Here is a 27,500-nt window from a genome sequence, read left to right as displayed (position 1 = left end):
AGATACAAAGTTAAGCTTCAAGCCCTGAGAAACATTGGGAAAGTGCAGTCTTTTTTTAACAAAACAAGATGCAGAGACATTAATCTATGCCTTTATCACTAGTAGTACTTTAACTGGTCTTTCAAAAAAGCATATAAAGAAACAGCACTCTGCTGCTAGACTATTAACTAAGACCATAGCCTAGAAAAGCAAATTTAATTTGCTGCCCGGGCTAGTCTAGCAACTCTCTGTTGGCTTGCGAGCTGGAAAAATTAAACTTCGATAAGGCCAATCACATTGTGTATAGAGTCATTAGGTGGGCTTAACATAATGATTGATGGCAAAGTTGAAACGGTTCGGTGTGAATTCCCTGCTACTTGAAAACAAAGAAGGTAGATGTTGCTGTTGGTGAACAGCGTGACATGAGTTAAGCTTTTTTTAAGTTGGCAAAAGTTTGAACTAGCCAACTAGCTCCACTGGTGGGAAAACGCATGGGACTCATGAGTTGTAGCGCTATCCTATTGCGTGGAGAGGGAACCAAGACCAAGAAGAGGGAACACATCAGCCCTGTGTTAGCTGAACTGCACAGACTCCCTGTTTCCTATAGAAGTTTAAGGTTCTGTTAATGACTTACAAAGCTCTAAATTACATAATACCTGCATATATTTCTTGAGCTTTTAATATCCTATCAACCACAAAATAACCTTAGATCTTCCAAATGCTAATTTTTTAATTGTGCCCAAAAGGCTCCACAAGCAAAGCGGATAAGCTGCTTTTATCCAAACCGCAGATTGCGAACACTGTCAGACCCAAGTTTCCATTGTATTTATCAAACTTTCAATCCATTGTGTAAACTGCGCCTTTCTCTACCTTACTCCGCCCATTATCGCAATACAAACGTCCACGACTGAACGGCAGAGCCTACAGTACATACAAGCGCAGTTTTGTATGAAGTTCACTGATGACAACATTAAAAAGAATCAAACGTTTAGCGATCATGAAATAATACCATACATGATGTCAACAAACAGGGAGATAATGAAGATCAGTAGTTCTACTAAAAATAGGCCTACCTGTGCACGTAGGCTATGGAATATTGGTCAAATGAGGAAAGTTTAAGTGAATGACGAAAAAGTGAAAGTAAGACATTCGAAAGGCCAACAAAAGTTAAGGTTGCTTTTGATAGTACAAATACTTACAAAACTGGTGCTCTAAATAGCGATACAAGGCGGAAGTATTTAGTGCGCTTTCACAAGCAGTCTTTGTACATACCACAAAATACATAATTATGCTTCCCCTCCCATTTCTTTACACTAAACTCCCACCTTCCCTTGGATCCTCCCATGAATGCATATTAATGACATGAAAAATGCAATGTGCAATTTTCAGCTCCCGCGACAGGCAGTTTGCGCTTAAACATCATTGCGGCCTGTTTGTACATACCTCGCAATGATTTTACACGCATGTTGCGAAACAAATACGCCTGAAGTGGGCGCAAAAGCGTTAGTACATCTGGCCCACAGTGTGGCAGCTTTTAACAACTTCTTAGAAGTGCTGAATACTCACATAGACACTCCTGTACAGTATAACCTTGCTATGTTATGTCACCAAATGGTTCTTCATTATAAACTACATTCGTGCTAATTGTTGCATATATATTCACAATGTGACAGCATGTATTTATCATTATGTTACAACCTGTGCACAACTACTACTAAAGTTAAAAGAACAAAACAGTACATCTGGAAATGTTGATTGCTTAATACATGTGTTATAAAAACAGTCGTTGTCTGCTTTCTGTGTTTTTGCATCTTTAAAGAGGGGTGTAAATACATATTTGTTCACCGTGCACTTATTAGGCTCCTCAGAGTCATTGTTTGTATGTTGTAGTATTTGTTGATTTCCATTTTATTGCCCATTGATATTGCATTCACATTATTGTTTATTATTGCTATTGTCCTGTTTTTTCCCTACTGTCCAAAAGCCTTTGCATTAAGTGAACTGAACATGTCACAGTACCTCTGTTTTGCTCCTAAATCGGATTTGGGCCAAAGACAGACATGCACATGTGCTTTATTTCTGACTACACATAGTAGTGGACAGCAATACTTTCATGTATTACTGTGTGATCACATGTGCCATGGCAGAGTAGATTTGGACTAAGCGTTGTATGTATCAATAACAATTGTATGAATTGTATGAATATATATTTGTGACAATGAGGTTATGGCCATCTGAGGCCCAGAGAGTTTGTGTTGTGCAACTTATTTTACACTAAACAATATGTTAATTGTGAAATGAAGTGTAATGTTTTAAACATTGTACCTAATTTGTGTACATAATTTGTGATGTACAAATGATATTGGCCAATTTCTTCACTTTCACATGAGTGGAGGATGCAAAGGAGGGTGAACTTCATTCCTGTATATGAATGTATTGTATTACTGTGTTGTATTACTGTCTTTCTCACTGGTTTTGTTTATTTCATGCTGACTACTTGTAATCCTACATGTACACAAATGCACTAATTAAGAGTTTGAAGAGTGCATCTGATGATTTCTATGTAATTCCCTTAATATGCTAAGTATGATTCAAAGTTGCCTTTCTGCTTGACACATTGTGACTGTTGGAGTTATGCACGTGTCCTTTCAATAAACAACTTTGTGTAAAGGTCCACATTTGTACCTGTATATTGGGCTTTGAAAATAAGGGATATTTGCTCAGTAATAGTAGCCTACATTTTGTAACATTTATAGAGAAACCGAGGGGAAGTTAAATTAGAAATTAGAATCGTTGGAAATTGAAAACACGTAGGCTACAAACAAAAGATTCGGGGCTTGCCCCCGAAGCCACCCACAAGAATGTTGTAGGGGCTGTTTTTAAAGAGCTATTTTTTACAGTCTATGTTAAAGAGTAGAGATTGTGCTGTGGGGTGTGAGACAAGGCACTCATGTTTTGCATGATATCTCAGCACCCAAAGTTGTTATAAATCCATAGTAGCACATATATTATCATCTAATGTTGTGTTAGACCTTTGTATGACCGTGTGTTCTGTACGGGATAATGTATAGAACGCCGGTCATTACTGGGAAAACTAGATGTACCGCAGGGCGGTACAAAATATGATCGCCGCCCAGTCCAGCACATTTTTTCCACAAAAAGAAATCACGCTGAAAGGCCTATATGATTCTAACTGTCTCACTAAATTGCATTATCCACACTCAATTCTCACTGGTATCTGCTAGACAACAAGTACCAAAACATGATTAGTTCATAGATTTCACATGTAAAATTCATTTTATATAACCCCACCTCCATCTTGCCTGTTCATAATTCTGAGAAATTCTTGATTGTTTGTGTTATGTTTATGTTATGTGTGTGGGTGTGTGTGTGTGTGCGTGCTTGTGTGTTTGCCTGCGTATGTGTGTTTGTGCATGTGCATGCATGCGTACATATGTCTACTGTGTGAGTGTGTCATACGTATGATTACTGTGAATGTACGTGTGTGCGTGTGTATCTGTTTATGCACATGTGTGCACATGGAATGGGTTAACATGACCCCTGGAGGCAAACATACGGAAAAAAAATGGTCATCCTAGGCCCTACAGTTCTCAAGATATTCACAGAGAACTGTGTCTGCCCTACCCTCCTTTCGGGGGGTCCAGTCCAGCGGGGGGGGGCTACAGATCAAAACGAAAAATGACGGTTCCATGCTATCCATGTGGGGGTACATGCCCACCAAGTTTTGTGTACCCGGTCTTTCAGTGTCCGGGAATCCTTGTTGGTATCGTCACTAAATGTACACATAAATTATTTTATTGTAAGGCCCCCATGAGCTTAAAAGTACACAAAACTTGGCATGCATTCGGAGGGTGTCATAATGATCCTACACTTTTAATTTTGTGTAGTTTTGACCTTGTCAGCCAGAGATATTGTGATGAAAACACCTAATTCTTTACTTTTTAATTTTTAACTAGGTGGCTATACATGAAATAAGTGGTAATGGGATGGGTTGACATGCCCCCTTAAGACCAACAACATACGTAAAAAGGTGGACCTCCTAGGCCCCACGGTTCTCGAGATATTCACAGAAAACTGTCTCCGGCCACCTACAGGCCAGTTGGTGTATAGTAACATAAATTAATTTATTGTGTGGCCCCCATGAGCGGAATTCCACAAAACTTGGCGTGCATACAGAGGGTGTCATAATGATCCTACACTTCCAATTTCGTGCAGTTTTGACTATGTTAGGTCACAGATACCTTCAATTACAACACCTCATTTTTACTTTTTGTATTTAACTAGGTGGCTATACATGAAATGAGTGGTTATGGAATGGGTTGACATGGCCCGTTGAGATCAACATACAAAAAAAGGTCCTCCTAAACCCCACGGTTTTTGAGATATTCACAGAAAACTGTGTCTGCCCTACCCTCCTTGGGGGGGTCCAGTCCAGCGGGGCTACAGATCAAAACGAAAAACGATGGTTCCATGCTATCCATGTGGGGTTACATGCCCACCAAGTTTCCCGGTACCCGGTCTTTCAGTGTCCCGGGAATCATTGACGAAAATTTGGGCATGCGAAAAAGAAAAAAAATATTTTTAATTATTATTATTATTATTATGACCGCCGCGCAGCGAAGCGGCGGTCATATAGGTTTAGTCAGATTTTTTATTTTTTTTATTTTTCTTTTTTATTTTTTTTCTTTTCTTCATGCCCAAATTTCCGTCAATGATTCCCGGGACAAAATGAAAATGCAATATTATTCTGCTTTAATCGCCCCCATCTTCAGTTAACCCTCTAGGCGCCACAGTCGACTTTAGTCGACAAGATGCGGTACTGAATAAAACGGCCGATTTAGTTAAATAGGGTGTCATATTTCGTTCTACCTCCACTCCACTAGATGGCAGACATGTCATACGTCATCCCCGAGTCGAAAAATAGGCAGGCTTTAAACAAAACTTTCTAGCTGGCGCATTGAATCAGTGCGTGAAATACCGAGCTAGTGTGCGTGTGAGCCACTTTGTCAGAGCGATATTGTCAACGTCAGCGAGTATTTGCATTAGATTATCGTCTAATGGCATCAAAAAAGTTTACCCGAAATGAAGTGTTGGGTCTTCTATTCGCGAACCCTGATTCTGAAGGGGAATATCTGCCTTCAGAAAATGACGGTGATTCGTTTAGTGAGGCTTCAGATGCGTCCCTGCCTTGCAATGATGCAGCTGGACAAAGTGAGAGTTTACTCCATGGTTTAGCTTACACCAAGCACAAACGTTGAATCGTTTGCCCAATGTCACTAGTGGGAATAATGTTTCACGCGGGTTGGTGTTCATCGGGGAAGTTAGCAGGGTGTTAGTGGTGTGGCTTAACGAGGCTGGAGGTAGCCTAATGTCCATAGCGCTAGCTTCTGTCTTTTGAGCGTGTGCCTCTCCGCGGTCGCGGGCGACAGTAACGATGGTGGAGCCTTTGTCTAATGCCACTGGGTATGTTAGACGAGGTCGAAGTGCTCATAGGACAGTTAGGGGGGAACGTAGAGGCAGTGTGGGGAGTCGCAATGAGAATGACAGTAGGCCTAGTCCGAGCTGCGCAAATTCTCTCCACTCGACGCGAGCGCGAGGCAGATCTGGCCATGCTGCTCGCAACAGGAGCAGAGGTGGTGACACGGGGCAGGAGAGCCATTAGGCCATGCATAGTCTATCACAAGATGATGGGAATGCCGGCCCTGTATGGATAGGATATGGATATGGATAGTCATTATCTCTACAGCAAAAGGCCTGCTACATAAAAAAAAAAATTGTCAGCCATTTATTAGTAATGATTTACACTGTTGATTATCTATTTCCCTGACCATTTAGGACATATATGTGTTCTTTTTTGTGTGTTCATGTCCTTGTGATGTGTGTGTCTTTGTCAGCTAAAAAAAAAAACAACAACAAAAAAAACATCAACAAAAAGAAAACAAATACTAACATTGTCTCTTGTCTTGTCTCGCCATCTCACTCCTGATCCGCGCCTTGCCGTGGCAAATGAGCTTTTGAACTAAACAGGTCTTGTCTACTTGTGTTTGTGTGTCATCTGAATAATATATATGTGCCCCATACATGGAATCAGAGTGCCTACTGTATGTAGTAAATGGAAAATCTCTACAGCAAAAGGCGCCTACCGCTACATGCATTTGGTTTGTTTCTGCCATTTATTAGTAATGATTTACATAGTTTGTTTACTACTTAGTATTTACCTGAGCATTCAGTATTGTGCAATATAGCATACAGAAGGTGAGGGACATTTTGGGGAGAAAGAAGTGGTGCATTTTATCATTCAAACATGCGACTTTTCATGAAAATTCTATAATCCAAGATGGCCGCCACCATATGACGTCATAATATGCAAATTAGATATAAACATTTAATCCCTACATAAACTTTGGGTCATCCTTAATATTTCTCTAATTTACAGAAAGTCTCTATCTCTGATCACTTTTAAGATATAGCCTTTTGAAATGAAGATGTCAAAATCGAACGTTTCGAAAAAAAAACCTCTGGCGCCTAAAGGGTTAAGATGTTCAGAACTGCACCACATTTTATGTGTATGATTGACCTGGCATTCTCTGGGGGTATGCCAAGTTTCGTAGAATTTCATCCATGGGGGGGGTCTAAAAAAATTAGGTTATGTGTACATTTAGTGACTGTACACTCATTGGCCTGTAAATGGCGGTGCACACATATACACATGCACAAACACCCACATACTATCGGTATTAGAACGGCCGATACAGAATTACAAATTCAGTAGGATTAAAAGAAAGCCAAAATAAATATTCATCATCATCATGGCTGCATTTTCAGTATTGGCGATAAGTAGTCGTTTGTCCACTAGATGGCGCATCGTTGCAGTGAGACGTAATTTTGTTGGAAGTTAAAAGTGGGTTGGAAAAACAATGGACGCTTCCTACAAGGACTGTAATTTACGCAGCTTAACATCTAATAAGGATAGGACGATGTTCACATGAAGTGTAATTCCCATTTCTTCTTGAAGCCGAAATAAATCTGAGGATGTTTATCGGACATACTTGGTTTTTACTGCAGGTACGTTAATCTTGTAATATCAATAAGGACCTAGGTAATGTTACCTTTAGCGTTGGTTGAGTGATGATGAGGGCCCATTTGATTGATTGTATTTGTAGAAAACTATAAATGCGGTTATACCAAGCAAATTGATAGCAGCACTGTTTGTATCTTTCGACTGTCATTTATTGCACGTGCTACAAAATCATTCTGTGCAATGGAAGATTTACCAACGTTACACCGGTCTGATACAGTTTTGCCTATACATGCGTGAGACTGAGACGCCTGTTTATTTTGTTTTAAGTGCGTGTAGGGTGTGAGAGGGGAATCGATGTGCTTTGATTCCAGCTTGGTAGTTGTAGTCTGTGAAATTAAAAAGCACGTGTGTGTGAAGTATCCAAACAATGACGCCTTCATTTCATTATGGCTGCTTTAGCAACACACCTTAAGCTACTGTGTAGTGGGTCCCATTTAGAAGTGGCTACTTCATTCGCGCTTTCCTTGACTCATGGAGCTGCGTGAATGTTATTACAACTTTTCGCCACGATATGGCAGTTTAAGTCCGCTTGATACTGTAAGGCGTAAGCCATTGGTTTCCAAAGGAGATTTTATTTGTCGCCAGCATAGCCTATTGACAATTTATGTTGTAAATAGGCCTACCTTATAATCCTACCTGTAGCTTAGGGAAGCTAACAGCTTTCTATTAGGATCTAGTTTGTTAGTTACCGTTTTGTCATAACTCCCTGATGCATTTTTGCATTTAGAATAGCCAGAGCGTGTATATCTCAATCGGAAAATTAAACAATATCGGGTGCCTATGGACTAGGCTGGGTGAACCCAGCCTGATCTGCCCGCTATTTATTTTTTGATTTCTTAAAAGATTGAGCTTGGTCTGATGAAAGCCAGACTAGCCATGGACCTCAGTTACACAATGCAAGGGAACATGAATCAGCCTATATTTGCACAAACAATAACGGACAAAAGCTCTTCAACTTTGGCCCGTTAAAATGTGTATGAACAGTCTAGCGACGCATTTCATCAAGGCCCATTTGGACATGTCAGTTATTTGCACCACTGGTTAGATATAAAACAGCATTTCGTTTCAGACTACTGTTACTTAATTTGTGCATTAACAATGACATTTCAGACTACTGTTACTTAATTTGTGCATTGACAATAAAGTATTACATGAACTAAAGATGACTAAAATCTTATGTAGAAGAAGAAACATTCACAAAAAATCCATCCATCCAAAAATGACCTTTGTTTTGATAGCTGTTGAAAACGGCATGGAACTGACAGAGATGTTTTTGTTTATAAATACATAAAAAATAAATAAATAAATAACATTATGCTGATACCTTTTGCTTTTCCCAAATACAATGTAGCCTACAGGTGTAAGTGACCTTTCATCAATCCAGTTGCAATGGATGAACTGTGATGAACTGCCCTACTTGTGATTGTTTAGAGATTTTATAACAATGCTACATCTTCTTTGGCTATTCTACAATCTATTCACCTTTTCAGCACCAGTAGGCTACTTTCTGTGCAGCCGCACACACATACTCAGGCATGCCAAACAAGCATACACAAAAGTTTCAAGAGTGGGGGATGGAGTAAAATATGGAGACAAATTGAAGTGTGATTTATTTTCGCGGAACGGATGTACAGGACTGAGCGGCGGTCATATTTTGTACCGCTATGCGGTACATCTAGTTAAGACTTATTTTCACAGTAATGACCGGCGTTCTATACATTATCCCGCTTATTATACGGCTACTTGCCAAAACGAAATAATAAACTCCTCACGATATGACTTTAGCCTACATAGCCTAGCCTATTTGTAACCGTTCATCGTGGCATTTGCTGTGAAACAAATAGTTTGCAACAACACACGCTGCTGAACTTGAATCAAACATTCTTTAGAACATAGCTGATCAACCGTCTGCTTTCATGTTTGAATCAAGTTCCAGTCCTTGCGTAGTGATATGAAAGACGTATCAGAAGCACAAAACCCGTTGCCATTGGCAGCGGTAATTATATGTTTGCAGCGGTAATTACATGAATATATGTTACCGTAGAACTTTGGGAAATCCCATTCAAGTCGATGGAGTGTTCTACTAGCATTGTGAAGAGCCGTATAATAAATAGAACTTCCATTTGCTATTTATGGCCTGTAGGCCTCATTGACCTGAGCTCATGCAAGTCAGAAAGGGGAAGATTCTATTGGGGAAAGGTTCCAGTGGGGGCTGGCATAGAAGCAAAGAGGGGGAGTGAGGGTGTTTTAATGTACAGAAGCACACATTCAGTCCATCTAATCAATAAGTATGTGTCTGGATTCAATTTTATACACTGACCATTTTCTCACCCATTCATTTCTAATGGCCGATCATATTTGAGACCGGGTATACACATGAGTGTTAAATAAAACACTCAAATTGTCATGAAAATGATCAAAAATTCTTTTGTGTGTTCAGATGCCCTGTGTTAAGTCATGGCGCCTCATGGTAGTCAGAATAAGGGAACAATATTTTTGAGAGAAAATAATTGTCAATTGGTTACATTTGTCCGCAAACACAACAGGAGAGGTTTGATAACTGCAGTCTTAAGTGCTGCTGGGAAAATGCCTGAGATGAGAATGGTTCACAATTTGCAAAAGCTCAAATGCCAAACAGCTGCAAACACTTTTAAAGAAGTTTGTAGGCAGAGCGTCAAGACAGCAGGTACTGTAGATGAACTAAGTTGCAGCACAGTTTTTTCAAGGGATACAAGGATACAAGGAAGTTTATTGTCACATGCATACTGTATAGTTACTGGAAGTAAGAAATGCAGTGAAATTATGTCTGGTGTCAGCCTATTTGTGCATTTATGGGGTAAAAAAGTGCAGTAGAAGAGGGGTTTAGGCAAGGGCTGCATAAGAAAGGTGGGGGAGGATTGGGATGGCCGGGGGGCACCAACAAGGAGCAGCCAAGAGCAACAGGGGCAAGGAAAAACTCCCTTACCAAGGAAGAAACCTTGGGCAGATCCACGGCTCAAAGGGGCTAACCCAACTGCCAGGGTCTTGGTGTGTGTGTTGGGGGATGACAGGGAGATGGAATAGTGTGCTGTGTATGTGGGGAGAGGGCAGTGTGCAATATGTGTGTTGGAGAAGCTTCCTCATGAGACAATGTGCTGTTTATGGGGGGGGGGGCGTGTGCTGTAAGTATGTTGGGGATGTGTGTTGGAGAAGCTTCCTGATGAAATAATGTGCTGTGTATGTAGGGGGGGGGCAGTGTACTGCAAGTATGGTGAAGGGACTTACTATTGCAAGCAGAGTACTGTATGTATGATGTATGTGAGTGATGACAGTGAAGATGTGTGTGTGGGCAGGAGGGGAGTGGAGCAGTGACTGTGTGTGTGTGTGTGTAGTGTGTGTGTGTGGGTAGGTGGGGGCAGTGTGCTGTAAGTATGTAGAGGATGTGTGTTGGAGAAGATCCTGAAGACAGTAAATTCAGATAAGGTGGCTACATTTTGTCTAGGCCTGTGGTGAAGTCTAATATTTTCAATTTTGTGATGAAAAATATAACCAAAGTCATTAAACATTTTTGTTGACTTGAAATCTTGAGGTGGCTCTGTTGGGTTAACTTATCAACAATGGCAAAAAGAGCACAGGAGTTATTAATGTGTTAATAATGTTACAATTAATGAAGAATGCCTGGCCCTCAGAGTTATAAATGTGGAGTCTCTTTTTGAAGATGTCATTTAGTTAATCTGAAGCTTAGTGTTTCTCCATGGTGTTTTAGGTTCACTGAAGTCTTTCTAACCTTGGCAGGTGCTATTATACTATATAGAGTCAAGGACCCTGAGAATATTAGAGCTAAATTGAGTAAGATGGTCTTCCTGCACACATGGTGTCATAGCTATGGCTTCCATAAAAAGAGTGCTGATATTCTCATTAATTTATTTGTGGTAATTTGATGGTTTTACTGTAGAATTCACTATGATAGTTCATAGTAACACTGTCAACTTATGGATCTTTTACAGTTCAACCATGAAGTATTTATTAACAGTTCTACTATGACCGCTTTTGATGTGTTCATGATAAGTGATAATGGATGACACTGTGTTTTTTAATCAAAAGTTAGTTTTTCTGTCATGTTGTCAAACTTTAGTCGATACAAGTAGAATAACATGTGAGTAAGTAAACATAGCCTATGATGACCACATCAAACATGACATAGGCTTAAAAGTAGAGGTAGCACAGGAAATGTGAAGGATATAAAAAGAGGGAATTCATGTTTTATTTTATACAGTCTGGTATTATCCCAGAAATGTGATTTACTTTTGAAGTTGAAAATGTTTAGTTGAACTGTAAACTTCATAGTAAACCTCATAATTATGAAGACCTCAGTCTGACTATAAACAAATTGCAGTCAATCATCATCTTTACTTATTAACTGTAAACTTTAAAGTCTGCATCAGACGTGCAACCATGAAGTTCATAGTATAGAATTATGGGGTATTCTCACAGTATTCTGATGTGTTCATATGTTACTTCTGTGTGTAGCATAGAACAGGGAGAGGTCCATACCATTGTGCATAACTGTGCCTTAGGCCTGTGTACCAGCAGGAAGGTCATACAGCCCGATGTTTAGGAACATCCGAGGAACATCAGTGATAACATGGGCCAAGGGAGACAGCATGTCGGCCTGTTCGGGCTAGTATCTCCATCTGGCCAGAGCCGTTTTTTGTACACTGGTTGGCACCTGCCCCGTTGGCATGCTTGACGTTTGTATGTTTTAGTATAACAGGCTTTGTCTTGGGTTTTGACTCTGAGACGGATCGAGGAAGCAAGGAAGTTTTACTGTTCGAGACTTAGCCTGTGTTCTGTTATTCATTATTGTACCATCTACAATAAATCATCATCTAATCGCCAATCCTGATCCCGCCATCAAGCTTCATTGACCATCTTCAATACAGACATTAGAACTAAAACACAACGCAACAACCAGAGAATCCAACATTTGGTTTCCGTGACCCGAACGCAAGAGGAGAAGAAAGACGAGAACATCCAACGGGTTCAAAGAGACGTCGGGTTTAAAGAGACTTCGGGGGCAGATTTTGAATTTTGAACATCTGTAAGAAGAGTCCATCTTGGTACCCTGATTGACGTGACTGAATCCCAGCTGGAAGCCTGCCAAGAGGGGAAACACTGCTGCACTGCGCGCACCCTGCATGCAGTGAAGACATTCAGACCAGGTGAAAGCAAAAAGTCTTTACTCCTTTATGCGGGAAAAAGAACGAAAGCAAAGCTAATTTATTAGATACATTACAAATTAAAAGCTGCACATTAATGAGAGTATTGCAGTTTGTGTAATTAAGTGTTTTGACAAGTAACATAGGGGAGCGCGGGGCACAAAGTAACACTTTTTGGTTAAATAATTCTAAAAATCATTTGAGTTTCACTAGTTATACTTTTTAACAAGCAACATACATATCTCTGTTACACATATGCACTGGAAGTTTGTTTGTAGGAGCTACTGTTCTTTTACAATTCCACCGAGAGTGGCGATAGCTGAAATGTTACAACCTGCCCCATATGCGGGGTTAGTTGTAACACTCATTCAAAAGGCTGTTTTTAATTAAATTAATTCAATAAATGTATCTGAATGTGTATGATAGAATAGGATCTGACTATTTATGATACATAAGTCATGAACTAACTACAGACGTATGTCGAAAATTGACTTTATTTTCTATACGGAGAAATAACATGAGAAATATGCGCCATTGGAAGCAAAGAGTCTAACCAAGGTCAATCCTGCCAAGAAAAGCCCTCAAACCTGAAAACACATGAGGCAAAATGCAAAACATCACAAAACTAACTAAACTAGCACTAATACAGCACATTTTTGTATTGCAACATCATTGTACAGTATGAGTGGCTTAGTTGTAACAGTAGCGTTACAACTAACCCCGCTAGGTCCGTTTGTTATAAGATAAGCTAGCTCCTGCTATGAGTTGGCTACATGTTTCAAAACGGTGTTCATTTTTAACCTACAAGACGGTTATTAAGATGATACAAGATTGGAGTCAGTGAGCTGCACCCACAACTCAGTAATGGAAAGACAAGTACCACCTAGACATTTCGTTGATGTCTTCAAAAGGCGTTTTGCTGCAGATCTACGTGGAAACCGTCCATACTGACTGAAAATTTGTGGAACACCGTCTCATAGTAATGTGATTAACTGACCAATAGCATGCCTCGATCAACCCCCTGCAACTAGGGAAAAAGTCCGTGTTACATTTAACCCCGCGTTACTTTGTGCCCCGCGCTCCCCTACCTATCAATGATTGATGAGCTCTAGATGTCATTTCATATAAGAAGTTTTCTGGAAAAAAGTAAAAGGTCAAAGTGTACACATATTTTGGGTAATTGGATAGATTCATGAACAAATTAAAAAAAGTAATCGATTAACTACGGACAAGCTTGGGGGATTAAATATTTTCTTTTCCCGTATAAATGCTGTGCGTGTGCCAATGAGAAAATAGGAGGAGTTTCTACAGTCATTATTTTGTTGAGTGAACTGTGTGGTTGTTTCTCAACGGTCTTTGTTTAGTATAATGGCCTAGGACTAAACTTAGTGCTACAGTGATACGGAAAGGAGAAGAAATCACCAGAGGGGTGTTTTGGTTGTGCAGTAATTGAAAAGTGGAATAGGGTTTCCACCTATTTTTTTTGTTGACTTGATCAACTGTGAATTTAATGAGAGATTGTTAAAAGTGTGAGTGAGACATAATTTTATCGTTGTCCAGCCATTTTGGGAGAAAAGAAACAGTCTGAGTTAAGTGGAACTGACACTGGTGAAATTTATAACCAGTATAAATTTCCAGTAAAATAACCAGTGTTGTATAAAGTACTAGAAAGCAATACTTGAGTAAAAGTACAAGTATCGCACTAGAAAAAGACTTTGGTAGAAGTGAAAGTTACCTTTTAGAATATTACTTAAGTAAAAGTCTTAAAGTATCTGATATATACTGTACTTAAGTATCAAAATTTATTTTCTGATATTTAATGTACTTAAGTATTTGAAGTAAAAGTAAAAAGTAAAAAGCAAGCGGTTTTATTTTGAACTTTTATTGTGAACTTTATTTTGGCTTTCTTATAGTAAAGCATAAAGCATATTCAGGGTTCCCATATCTTCTTAATCTCACTCATCAAATCAAAATCACATTCTTTTCTAGAACTTTTCAGGCACAATTCTCTTAAGTTCAAAGAACAAACAGCATATTTTTAGAGCTGACATCAAAGAAAAAAACAGAAAAGAAATGTCACTTTTGTATGAACTTCAGGTAAAAATGAAAAATAAATAACTTATTTCTTTAAAAATAAAATGACCTGCTTGTAGGGAGAACATTTTGGTCATGTGGTATGAGCATTTCTAGGGCTTACTCTCCAGGTCACCATCTCACTCTCACACACACACACACAGGCCACCTATGTCCAGCTACTAATATGCCAGTCATTAGTTGAAACTGAAAAGGTGTCTGTTCATCTTCAAAAGAAGCTGGTTTTCAAAGTTGCCAGAATTCAGTGCCTGGGAGTTTCAGGCCTAAGACCGGCCCACGTTTTCCATAGTGGTGGAAATTGGATAAATGAAGCAACATTTCAGCTCTTACTATCTTGTAGTTTTTATTAGTACCATAGAGAGAGTAAGATGTACTTGTCTTCAATTATCAATTAATTAGCATGTGACAGGTGGGCGGGACTTCCGGTTAATTAAGGTCAAAGGTCTTTGATTTCTGGTGAGGGTGGGACATCCGGTCTTTGAACTTGTCATCAATTGAGTTTGACAGGATGTTTGAAATTGGCGGGTTGCTTTTGGTAGGAGTCATGTGTCTGGGGGAGGGGTTGTGTGTGTGTGTGTGTGTGTGTGTGTGTGTGTGTGTGTGTGTGTGTGTGTGTGTGTGTGTGCCTGCGGGGAGATAGTGAATTTGACAGTTTTGTAGGTTTTAGTGTCATTTTTGTACTTTTTATGATCATTTTGTGTGTTTTTTTAGTCAATTTGTATGTTTTTTTAGTCATTTCGTGTTTTTTGGTCAGGGGTCAGGGCTTGTGTGTGTGTGTGTGTGTGTGTGCGTGTGCGTACAGGGGTGTGTGTACCGTGGCGGGTGTGTTTCCAGGGAGGGGGTGTGTACAGGGGTGTGTGTGTGTGCATGTGTGTGTGTGTGTGTGTGTGTGTGTGTGTGTCTCCAGGGGTGGGGGTGGTACGCGGATGTGCTGGTAATGGGTGAGCGTGTGTCCAGGGGTGGGGGTGTGTCGGGACGTGGTGGTAATGGGTGAGCGTGTGTCCAGGGCGAGGTGTACACAGATGTGTTGGTCATGGGTGGGGGTGTGTCCAGGGGGTGCGGGGTGTCATGGGAGTGTCATGCGCGAGCAATTATGAGCGGTGCTGTTCGGGAGAATAAAAGCGGTGTAAAAGTATGGGTAAAGATAGCAAAGTAAAAATGGCTAGTTTAGCAACTCCTGAAAATGCGGGTCCTAGTAGCGAGCGGCTAAGTGGGGCCCCTAAGAGAAAAACTAAGAGAAATCATTAAGAAAAGACACAAAGAAAGCTATAGGCATCAGTATAGGCATCTGTTGAGTATGGATGCCTTTGAATTTATGGGGTGCTTTTGGTAGGAGTCATGTGTCTGGGGGGAGGGCTGTCTGTGTGTGTGTGTGTGTGTGTGTGTGTGTGTGTGTGTGCGTGTGTGTTTGTGCGTGTGTGTACATGGGGTGTGGGGGTGTCTCATGTGCAGGGGATGCATGGTGTGTGTCATGAGGTGATCATGGGAGTGTTATGCCTAGACAATTATCAAAAATGATCCAAAAAATATATCTGGTCAAGTTTAAATGCAGTTTTAAATTCAAATTCATCAAGATTTTCATCAAGTCATTGAAAAGAATAAAATATATCAGACAGCAGAGCGGTGGAGAGAGGGTAGGGGATGGGTCAAAAGGTCTGTGTACGTGCTTGTAGCGTGTGTGTGTGTGTGTGTGTGTGTGTGTGGATAGAGGGTAGGGGGATGGGTCAAAGGTCTGTGTGCGTGTGCGTGTGTGTTTGTGTGTCTGAGAGAGGGGGCGAGAGAGAGAGGAGGGGTTTGTATGACTGTGTGTATGCTTAAAGTTTTAGTGATATGAACCTGAATAAAAGAATCAAGGATGTGATGATGCCAAGAGGCTAAAAAGGTTTCAGCCATGTGTGTGTGAACTAAAATAAAAAATAAATCCTACATTTAAGCTGAACTTTAAGGTTCAGGGTCATGCATGTCTAATGTCATGGCTCCAGGGCCCTGAGGGAGTAGGTGGTGTGTGTGTGTGTGTGCTTGCATGCTTGAGAGTGAGAAAGAAAAAGGTTTGAATGTTTAGTTATGTTTATGTTTTTAGGATTATTAAACTGAATGTGAATGAACTGAATGATCTGATCATGTCAAAAACCTTCTTTCATGTATGTTTCTGCGAATTAGAATAAAAAATAAATCATAAATGTAATGTTCAGGGGTAAGCGTGTCTAACGTCATGGCTCCAGGGCCCTGAAGGGTAGGTTGCAAGTGTGTGTGTGTGTGTGTGAGAGAGAGGGGAGAGAAAAGAGAGAGAGGGTCTATGTATAGGTACTTTATGCTGAAGATGGGTGTCTGTGTGTGTGTTTATGAATGAAGATTGGGGAGGGGAGACTTGCTGTACTGTGCATTGGTGGAGCTATTGATCAATCTAATTATCCATCCAATGATCTGTAGACCGGTCACTGGAATTCATGTAACACTCATATTGTAACTTCATATGGACTTTGCACTCAGAGACCACCTCCTTTTTAAGTTTGTGAGGTTAATGAATATTTTTTTACTGTTTTATCATTAGTAAATAAGGAGAGGGCGGGGTATACCAAATGAGAAAGTCCATTATATCAACAAAAGAGGCACCAAAGGCAAGTAAGTAGAGGGTTTACCTGTACTGGGTCAGATTATATTAGTGTTATATGCAGATTTTGTCATAGTCAGATGGTGTCTCTAATATGATATCATGAAATAAACTAAAAGTAACATTTTATAATCAATAATAACATTTAGGAGTTAGGAATGAGTGAAATAATTAAAATTTTCCAGTTTCATCCAGACACTTCCTTCTGCTTCACACCCAATATATCCTTTTCAATATATCCTTTCCTTTTTCATGGCATGGAGGGTTTTTTCCCCACAGTAGGTATATCTAGCTATATCTATTGCTTGAACACTAGCATATAAAATATTCCACAGTTAGCGAAACCTTAAACTCAAGGAGCAAAACATCAGCACATATTTGCACTAGCCTACTTACTATAACCACATTGTTAGCTTTGCTAAAAAATGGGATTTACTTCATTTTAAATCCCATGAAAATAAAGTTTATAGTATATAGGCCTACTGAGGATAGACATTCAGGCAAACAAAGTTGTAATAGGGAATATTGTGCACTTAGCATAGAGGGCAGCGTCTCTCAGGCAGAAAACCAGTCTTGCTATTTGGCTGAAAAGTATTGAAAAGCCTTGAAAAGTATTTACTACGGCAAGGTAAAATATACGTTTTTCCGAGACACAATAGACAAAGACAAAACTGTCTTGAAGCCTTGACAAACCACATGAATAGGTCAGGCCTCAGCATTCACCTATTCACTTCCATTATACTGTATGTCGAGGAACAAAACTTCTCAACAAACTTGTTCTCAAAGCATAACATAAAACACAATCCTGCATCAAATTCTACTGTTCTCTTAGCATAACTGTCGTGATAAAAACCTATGTATTCTGGCAAAAGGCTCATGGGAACTCCATGAAACGGCGACACCAAAACTTGCCATATGATCAATTGCTTACCTGGTTCAGTACTTAGCTGCACTTACACATGATTCTGTCAGATAAATTCATTGAGGAGGTAAAATATATCAGTTCAACGTAATACCATGGATCACTAACTGCGACAAACCCTGTTTTCCTTTTTTCACAGTAGTAAAAAACAATTGGGTAAATGGAATGCTCAATTGGAATGACTAGCTGAATGCCATACATTGGTGTTTCGTTCAAAACTAGACTGTATTATGTAATGTTATATGACTTTTCCTTTTTTACAGCATTCACACTTTTTGCAAACATTGATTTACAAAACACTAAACATATCTCTCTACTCTGCGATGTAGAAATCACATATTTTCCAAAATTCTTCCAAAATACTACCACCAGAACCCAATTGATCAAACACAATGATAAGGTGAAAAGACTCCTAGCTGCATAACTGTCAACTCAACAATCAGGCCTAAACACAGGGCAACAGTGGAGCCCTAGCCAGCAACAGAAAATGAAGGCAATATAGCACTGAGGAAGAGATAACTGTAGGCACATGTGAAGAAAGACAAGGACCACATGTATTTATCAGATGAGATTTGAGCAACATTGCTTATGAAGATTGGGTCGAGCCACGTAACATATAGCTTTCTATCTTTTTTGTTTGACCCAACTACCAAACACTGCTCTTTTTACCAACATAGTATTTCCAGAATTTCCAGATCAAATTTGGAACTGGATTGATGTATTTGGTGTACTTCACCATGTGAAGAGAAAAAAGTCTGCAATGTAGAGGTGGGATCTTATGCGGCATGTTTGGGCAGTATATTCTCTATGTATACGTACTCTAAATTATCCTCTTTGCAAAAATATTAGGTTACTATAGCATTAGTTATAGATTACTATTAGGTTACTATTAGGCATACTGCAGGGGTGTAAAATGGAGGACGCAAATGCAGACACCGAGATGGGAAATGGATATAGGGTTAGAATGTTAAGGTTAGTCAGCAGCACAAAGCGGTAGGTAAATATCGGTAGTCAGGTTCAGTACAGAGGAAACAGAGGAGAGACAAAAATAATCATCAATAAGAATCCAAAAATTCAAGAGTTTTTCAAAAAAGAAAAAGATGTGACGCGGAACGACAGGGCTGAAACATTTAGAAAAATAAGTCAGAAAAGATCCAGAAACAAGACAGTGTGTGACAGAGATAGTCAGGGTGATTGAGTAACTTAGAACAGGGATGCAGGACTCAATCAACATAAATCCAGGAAGTGCAGTAACAGGACACAACATGGCGTGGACAGAGGGGCTTAGCACACATGACCAACACGGCATGACAAGAAACAGGAAACATAGAACCTGGACCAGACTGTGACTCATACACTATATCCTAGGGGGACATTGAGTAGCCTACATTAGGGTGTAACTGGTTCAAACATTATCAGATCATATGATGGCTGGATGGATGGATGTGTTATGACAATGTGATATGTGATATGGTTTTAAAAGATCTGAGGTGTAGTGTTTTTTTTTTTTTTAAAGAAAATAAAAAAATAGAAAAAATAAAAATTGCGGGAATTGCCAGCAATTGAATATGTTGCAACTATTGAGGTTTAAACTTGGAAAAGTACAGATTTTTGTAAAATGCTGCGACATTTAGAAATTCAATTAGGGGCAGTACACTTACCGGTAGTTACATTTCTAACCACCTGGTCCTGGATCTTATAAAGTCTCCTTTAGCCAAATCCCAATAAAAGTTCACCATCAAGTTTGTAAGCTGATATTTCCAACTTTTCTTCTTCACTCATCTCTTTTGTCAGCTCATTTATTGTCTTTAGTAGTTTCATCTCTAACTGTTTGTTTCTTCTCATTAGGCTATTGGTCATGGATATTGCATTGACATTATTGTTTATTACTTTTTTTCCTTTACATAGTCTTAACCACATTTTAAAGTCATTTTCATCTGTAAGTCGCTTGGGACACAATCCATCATTGTTTTTTTGGTGGCCTTACAAGGGCAAAATATCTGGTCATATCCTTAACAAAAAACAAACTTTTTTTTTAAAAGTAAAATGCATCGTTCAGCGGTCAAAGTGTATGAGTAGATGCTTACTTTATTCTGAGGAGGAGTTCAAGGGTGTCTAAAGTATAAAAAAGAAAGGATCCCTCACCTTTTAATTAAAAAGGTCTGTTTTTTACCCCTCCTTCTCCTACTTTGCTCTGAAGAAATAAAATGCAGGAAAACCAATGTGATTCAGTAGGCCTACTGTGTAAATATGATACAGAAGTACTGTACTGCCCGTGGCACGGAGCAAGGTGGTTCATGTCCCAATGCATATTAAATCCCTTTTAGAGGGCATTTAGAGGTCCCTTAATAGGCCAAAAAAGTTGACACACAATGTTGTGAGACACCGACTCATTTTTGGAGAAAAGTTGATCATTGTTCATCCTTAGTCATTAATGTTATACATCATAGATTTAGGGAGATATTAGACTCTCATCCATCGAAATGGCTGATTTAGCGGGGGATTGTATGTCAGCGGAACTTGTAGATAGAACATGGTGGGGTAATCAAGGATTCTTGTTATGCTTTTATGAAAAATGGATACAATTGGTAGCCTAATATTTTCAAAACGTTGTGCGTTAAGCTCATAGGCTTAAATAACAATTATTATTAAAGTTTATTTAGGCAGGGACAGATACAGAATAATGATTTTGAAATTTTTTATCTTTACCCCACAAACACATCAACACATGGTAAAGTATGTAGATAGTTTAAAAATTGAACGCATGTATCAAAGTCCCACTATACAACCAGCCGCTCCGCATTTTCATTTCATTCTTGAAAAGTCAGAATCTGCCTGACCTATTCATGTGGTTTGTCAAGGCTTCAAGACAGTTTTGTCTTTGTCTATTGTGTCTCGGAAAAACGTATATTTTACCTTGTCGTAGTAAATACTTTTCAAGGCTTTTCAATACTTTTCAGCCAAATAGCAAGACTGGTTTTCTGCCTGAGAGACGCTGCCCTCTATGCTAAGTGCACAATATTCCCTATTACAACTTTGTTTGCCTGAATGTCTATCCTCAGTAGGCCTATATACTATAAACTTTATTTTCATGGGATTTAAAATGAAGTAAATCCCATTTTTTAGCGAAGCTAACAATGTGGTTATAGTAAGTAGGCTAGTGCAAATATGTGCTGATGTTTTGCTACTTGAGTTTAAGGTTTCGCTAACTGTGGAATATTTTATATGCTAGTGTTCAAGCAATAGATATAGCTAGATATACCTACTGTGGGGAAAAAACCCTCCATGCCATGAAAAAGGAAAGGATATATTGAAAAGGATATATTGGGTGTGAAGCAGAAGGAAGTGTGCGGATGAAACTGGAAAATTTTAATTATTTCACTCATTCCTAACTCCTAAATGTTATTATTGATTATAAAATGTTACTTTTAGTTTATTTCATGATATCATATTAGAGACACCATCTGACTATGACAAAATCTGCATATAACACTAATATAATCTGACCCAGTACAGGTAAACCCTCTACTTACTTGCCTTTGGTGCCTCTTTTGTTGATATAATGGACTTTCTCATTTGGTATACCCCGCCCTCTCCTTATTTACTAATGATAAAACAGTAAAAAAATATTCATTAACCTCACAAACTTAAAAAGGAGGTGGTCTCTGAGTGCAAAGTCCATATGAAGTTACAATATGAGTGTTACATGAATTCCAGTGACCGGTCTACAGATCATTGGATGGATAATTAGATTGATCAATAGCTCCACCACGTACAGTACAGCAAGTCTCCCCTCCCCAATCTTCATTCATAAACACACACACAGACACCCATCTTCAGCATAAAGTACCTATACATAGACCCTCTCTCTCTTTTCTCTCCCCCTCTCTCTCTCACACACACACACACACTTGCAACCTACCCTTCAGGGCCCTGGAGCCATGACGTTAGACACGCTTACCCCTGAACATTACATTTATGATTTATTTTTTATTCTAATTCACAGAAACATATATGAAAGAAGGTTCTTGACATGATCAGATCATTCAGTTCATTCACATTCAGTTTAATAATCCTAAAAACATAAACATAACTAAACATTCAAACCTTTTTCTTTCTCACTCTCAAGCATGCAAGCACACACACACACACACACCACCTACTCCCTCAGGGCCCTGGAGCCATGACATTAGACATGCATGACCCTGAACCTTAAAGTTCAGCTTAAATGTAGGATTTATTTTTTATTTTAGTTCACACACACATGGCTGAAACCTTTTTAGCCTCTTGGCATCATCACATCCTTGATTCTTTTATTCAGGTTCATATCACTAAAACTTTAAGCATACACACAGTCATACAAACCCCTCCTCTCTCTCTCGCCCCCTCTCTCAGACACACAAACACACACGCACACGCACACAGACCTTTGACCCATCCCCCTACCCTCTATCCACACACACACACACACACACACACACACGCACACGTACACAGACCTTTGACCCATCCCCCTACCCTCTCTCCACCGCTCTGCTGTCTGATATATTTTATTCTTTTCAATGACTTGATGAAAATCTTGATGAATTTGAATTTAAAACTGCATTTAAACTTGACCAGATATATTTTTTGGATCATTTTTGATAATTGTCTAGGCATAACACTCCCATGATCACCTCATGACACACACCATGCATCCCCTGCACATGAGACACCCCCACACCCCATGTACACACACGCACACACACACACGCACACACACACACACAGACAGCCCCTCCCCCAGACACATGACTCCTACCAAAAGCACCCCCGCCAAATTCAAAGGCATCCATACTCAACAGATGCCTATACTGATGCCTATAGCTTTCTCTTGTGTCTTTTCTTAATGATTTCTCTTAGGGGCCCCACTTAGCCGCTCGCTACTAGGACCCGCATTTTCAGGAGTTGCTAAACTAGCCATTTTTACTTTGCTATCTTTACCCATACTTTTACACCGCTTTTATTCTCCCGAACAGCACCGCTCATAATTGCTTTCAAGATGACACTCCCATGACACCCCGCACCCCCTGGACACACCCCCACCCATGACCAACACATCTGTGTACACCTCGCCCTGGACACACGCTCACCCATTACCACCACGTCCCGACACACCCCCACCCCTGGACACACGCTCACCCATTACCAGCACATCCGCGTACCACCCCCACCCCTGGAGACACACACACACACACACACACACACACCCCTGTACACACCCCCTCCCTGGAAACACACCCGCCACGGTACACACACCCCTGTACGCACACACACACACACACACACACACACACACACACACAAGCCCTGACCCCTGACCAAAAAACACGAAATGACTAAAAAAACATACAAATTGACTAAAAAAACACACAAAATGATCATAAAAAGTACAAAAATGACACTAAAACCTACAAAACTGTCAAATTCACTATCTCCCCGCAGGCACACACACACACACACACACACACACACACACATACACACAACCCCTCCCCCAGACACATGACTCCTACCAAAAGCAACCCGCCAATTTCAAACATCCTGTCAAACTCAATTGATGACAAGTTCAAAGACCGGATGTCCCGCCCTCACCGGAAATCAAAGACCTTTGACCTTAATTAACCGGAAGTCCCACCCACCTGTCACATGCTAATTCATTGATAATTGAAGACAAGTACATCTTACTCTCTCTCTCTCTTACCATGGTTCAACAAATGTGTAAAGGTTATATAATAATTCACTTCAACTGAGAAGTTAACAAAAAATATTCCACCATTCCACAAGTTAACAAAAACAGAAAGAAAGAAAGAAAGCCTTTGAAATGTAGCCTATCCCACACTTCCACAAAGAGGCAATTCCACAAAAAGGCTATATGGACCCAACCAAATCTTTTTGGGAGGGGAGAACTCCCTCACGTAGGCTACAACCCATGCAGAGGCATTGCATTGGTGTCATGCACAGAATGCGGAACGTGTCCTACTTTAAGAAAATATAGGCTAACTGACAAATGTCAATATTTTTTTCCTCGACCGGCCCAAAAGTGAAGCGGCCCACCGGGAATTCTCCCGATTCCCCACCCCGGTGTTGCACCAAATTCTGTGACCTGTCGAATTTTGTGACTCTAGAGGGCGCTGTTTTATTAGAGTCTATGAATGTACTGAGCTGTACTGACACACTGATGAGGCAATTCTGTTATGTGTATAATTCTTCTAATAAACTTTGTACATTTTTGAAACATGGAACATTGACTGGGTGTGGGTGTATTATTCTAGAGTAGAGCTAAAGCCTACCCCTCACCACTCCTGTGAACAGATGGACTTCAGCAGGACAGATCACATATTTTGATAGGCTACTGTCAAATTATGTCACTGTAACTGCAGAAAAAAATGCTGTGGAGGTCACTAACTGCCTCCTTAAGTTTGTATATCAGTTTGAGGTGCCAAAAGTAAATTAACGGACAATGACAAGAAGTTTGTCAATAATGTAAATAAAGTGTTTGCTGATGTCAATGACAATGTACAACATCAGTCCATTTCTCTGCAGAGTTATAGTGGGGTAATAGTAAATATAGTGGGCTACTGTCAAACATAATTTGACAGTAGGCTTATCATCATATGTGACCTGTCCAGCTGAAGTCCACCTCTTCGCTGGAGTGGTGGGGTAGGCCTTAGCTGTACTCTATAGAGATAGTATAGAGAGGAAGATACACATGCAGGCCTGTGGAGTAATACACCCACACCCAGACAATGTTCCATGTTTCAAAAATGTACAAAGTTTATTAGAAGAATTATACACATAACAGAATTGCCTCATCAGTGTGTCAGTACAGCTCAGTACATTCATAGACTCCAATAAAACAGCGCCCTCTAGAGTCACAAAATTCGACAGGTCACAGAATTTGGTGCAACACCGGGCCTGATTCAGTCTTACTCTTCATGGACTGAAGACAAGTCCTGCGATGCTGAATAGCCTTTCACAGGCCGCTGAGGCAGGTAGTGGAGTGTTCAGCTTCACAGAAAGCTGCCAATGTACAGAAACATTCCTTGCAAATACGGCCACGGGTGTATGACGTTATCTTCACCACTACCCTGTTCACCGAGTTCACCACTATCGTCGGGGTGGTCGTCTATGATAACGGGAGGTCCTCCAGTAGGTGCATGTGCTTCCATGGACCGCTGTCTCGCTATCCGGCAAAAGATTCTTTGGGCGCCGCCATTGGCCGAATACCGGCGCCCATTGACTTACATTGAACACATGTAAACAAAACCTCAATTATGTGCTCAAACTAACGCCGCTGACTTATGACAACAACCATTCCACTTTGATACGAAACTACATTTTTGTACAACATTTATCCAGCAAAAATTACAGAATTTGGATCAAGTAATGTGGAGAAATATCGATATTAAGAAAATTGCCGCTGCGTGACGCCGAGTTAATGGCATTTCCCCTTGTCCATGAGTCACGTATAACAGGTCACGTCGGTGGCCGTTATCCCTCACATGTCAGAGTAATGACATTCAAAAACGTACCTTTATATTACATTACAATTTATAAAGGAACGAAATGTCAAAAGAATTAAGCAATATGTTTGCTGGATGACACGAATATTAGTAAGGAAAAACAAGATTTTTACCGTAATGTCCAGTGAAATTACATATGTTGTGGCGCTATTGCGCGGCACGGCCAGCAGATGACATCATTGCACTATAGCAACCAGGAGCCAGCAATAAACCTAGACACTTGAGATTTTAGGGATGTTGTCAGCCACAACGCACCATCTGAAAATCTGAATTGTGAAGTAGACCTACTCCATAGTCACGTGTGCCTGTTCATTCATTCCATGTCAATAGAACAAACCAAATTAGGCTAGGCAAATTAGGTCTTGAATTTCCCCTGGGGATCAATAAAGGATCTATCTATCTATCTATCTATCTAGTAATGCAATACTACATTTAATATCCTAAATTCAGGTGCCGTCAGGTGTGGCAGCCTACTCTTTCTGCTGTTAAAGAATGTGTTTGTGTTGTATGTATGCAGCTGCTGAGACCTTGAATTTCCCCTGGGGATCAATAAAGTATCTATCTATCTATCTATCTATCTATCTATCTATCTATCTACATACAATACATATGTATATATGCATGGATATATGTATGTGTGTGGGCATATATATATATATATATATATATATATATACATACATACATACATACAGAGAGAGAGAGAGAGAGAGAGAGAGAGAGAGAGAGACAATACAGAACAGGTTGTCGGGTCTGAACTGAAGTTAGTGCTGCATGTAAACACACACTTGTCACGCTACATTTATATATGTATGTATGTAATGTGTGTGCATATATATATATATATATACACACATACATACATATATACAGCGAGAGAGAGAGAGAGCAATACAGAAGTTTTTTGCTGTATGTAAACACACTTGTCACGCTACATTTACATGTGTATTTATGTAATGTGTGTGTGTGTGTGTGTGTGTGCATATATATATATATATATATATATATATATATATATATATATAATATACAGAGAGAGAGAGACAATACAGAACAGGTCATTCGGTTTCACTGAACTGAAGTTATTGCTTGTAAACAGTTAGTGCTGCATGTAAACACACTTGTCACGCATTTATATATGTGTGTGTATGTATGTAATGTGTGTGTGTGTGTGTGTATATATACATACACACACACACATTACATACATACACATTACATATATATATAATAGATATATATATATATATATATATATATATATATATATACATACACACACACACATTACATATATGTATGTAATGTGTGTGTATATATATATATATATATATATATATATATATATATATATATATATGTGACAATCACGTGACTGGTGTCAAACCCCTGGGCAGCCATATTGGATGTAAAGTCATGTGACAGACATGTGACTGGTGTCAAACCCCTGGGCAGCCATATTGGATGTAAAGTCATGTGACAGACATGTGACTGATGTCAAACCCCTGGGCGGCCATATTGGCCCCAAACCCATATGTGTGTTTTGTTGTTATTATTATGTGTTATGTGATAAACTTTGTATGAAATGTATAGGAGTGTTAATAGCTGGAAATAAACTTATAGTATGCTACTAGCATAGCCAATAACCTGTTTAGCATGTTGTTAGTGGTTTTGGTTGAAAAATGTGTTAGCTAGGCGCCACGCATTGTGATGTAACCTTTATAACTGAAATCATGGAGGTCTTAGGTGCCGGAAATGATAGTCTATGATCCCCTACTTTGTAGGGGTGGTGTTTTGTCGGGCATGTCTCTGAGTGTATTGTTTGAGACCCCTTTCATGTGGGGGTCTGCCTACTATTATGCATTACACTAGTGCTGATAACATTGTAAAAAGAACTGTATGGTTTGTCAGAGTTTCTGGTTGGTTTTATGATCCGAATCTAAAATGTATTTCACTCGCATATTTATTCTTCTATTTTTATTTTGTAGCGCCATCCCATGATCTAGCTGGTCACTGTGTTATCAGCCTC

The 27,500-nt window shown here is 39.6% G+C and overlaps 2 protein-coding genes across 3 annotated transcripts in view; both read left to right on the top strand.

Annotated features, from left to right (window-relative positions):
• The window catches only part of LOC125291700 (zinc-binding protein A33-like), a 7,859-nt gene extending 7,597 nt beyond the window's left edge, over window positions 1–262 (top strand). The window contains exon 6 of the mRNA XM_048238538.1: window positions 1–262. This exon is cut by the window's left edge and continues 2,261 nt beyond it. The gene's annotated coding sequence lies outside the window, so the exon portion shown is untranslated.
• Window positions 1–27,500, top strand: part of LOC125291719 (CMP-N-acetylneuraminate-beta-galactosamide-alpha-2,3-sialyltransferase 2-like) — a 52,120-nt gene that overhangs the window by 818 nt on the left and 23,802 nt on the right. The window contains exon 1 of one of the 2 annotated variants that reach the window (XM_048238568.1): window positions 11,905–12,282. The exons of the other annotated variant lie outside the window; for it this stretch is intronic. The gene's annotated coding sequence lies outside the window, so the exon portion shown is untranslated. Of the gene's footprint in view, window positions 1–11,904; window positions 12,283–27,500 lie in introns of those variants that run through there. 2 annotated transcript variants of the gene reach the window in all.

The sequence above is a fragment of the Alosa alosa genome, chromosome 3, assembly GCF_017589495.1.
Source record: "Alosa alosa isolate M-15738 ecotype Scorff River chromosome 3, AALO_Geno_1.1, whole genome shotgun sequence".
Lineage (NCBI taxonomy): Eukaryota > Metazoa > Chordata > Actinopteri > Clupeiformes > Clupeidae > Alosa > Alosa alosa.
This window is presented reverse-complemented; position numbering and strand designations above follow the sequence as displayed.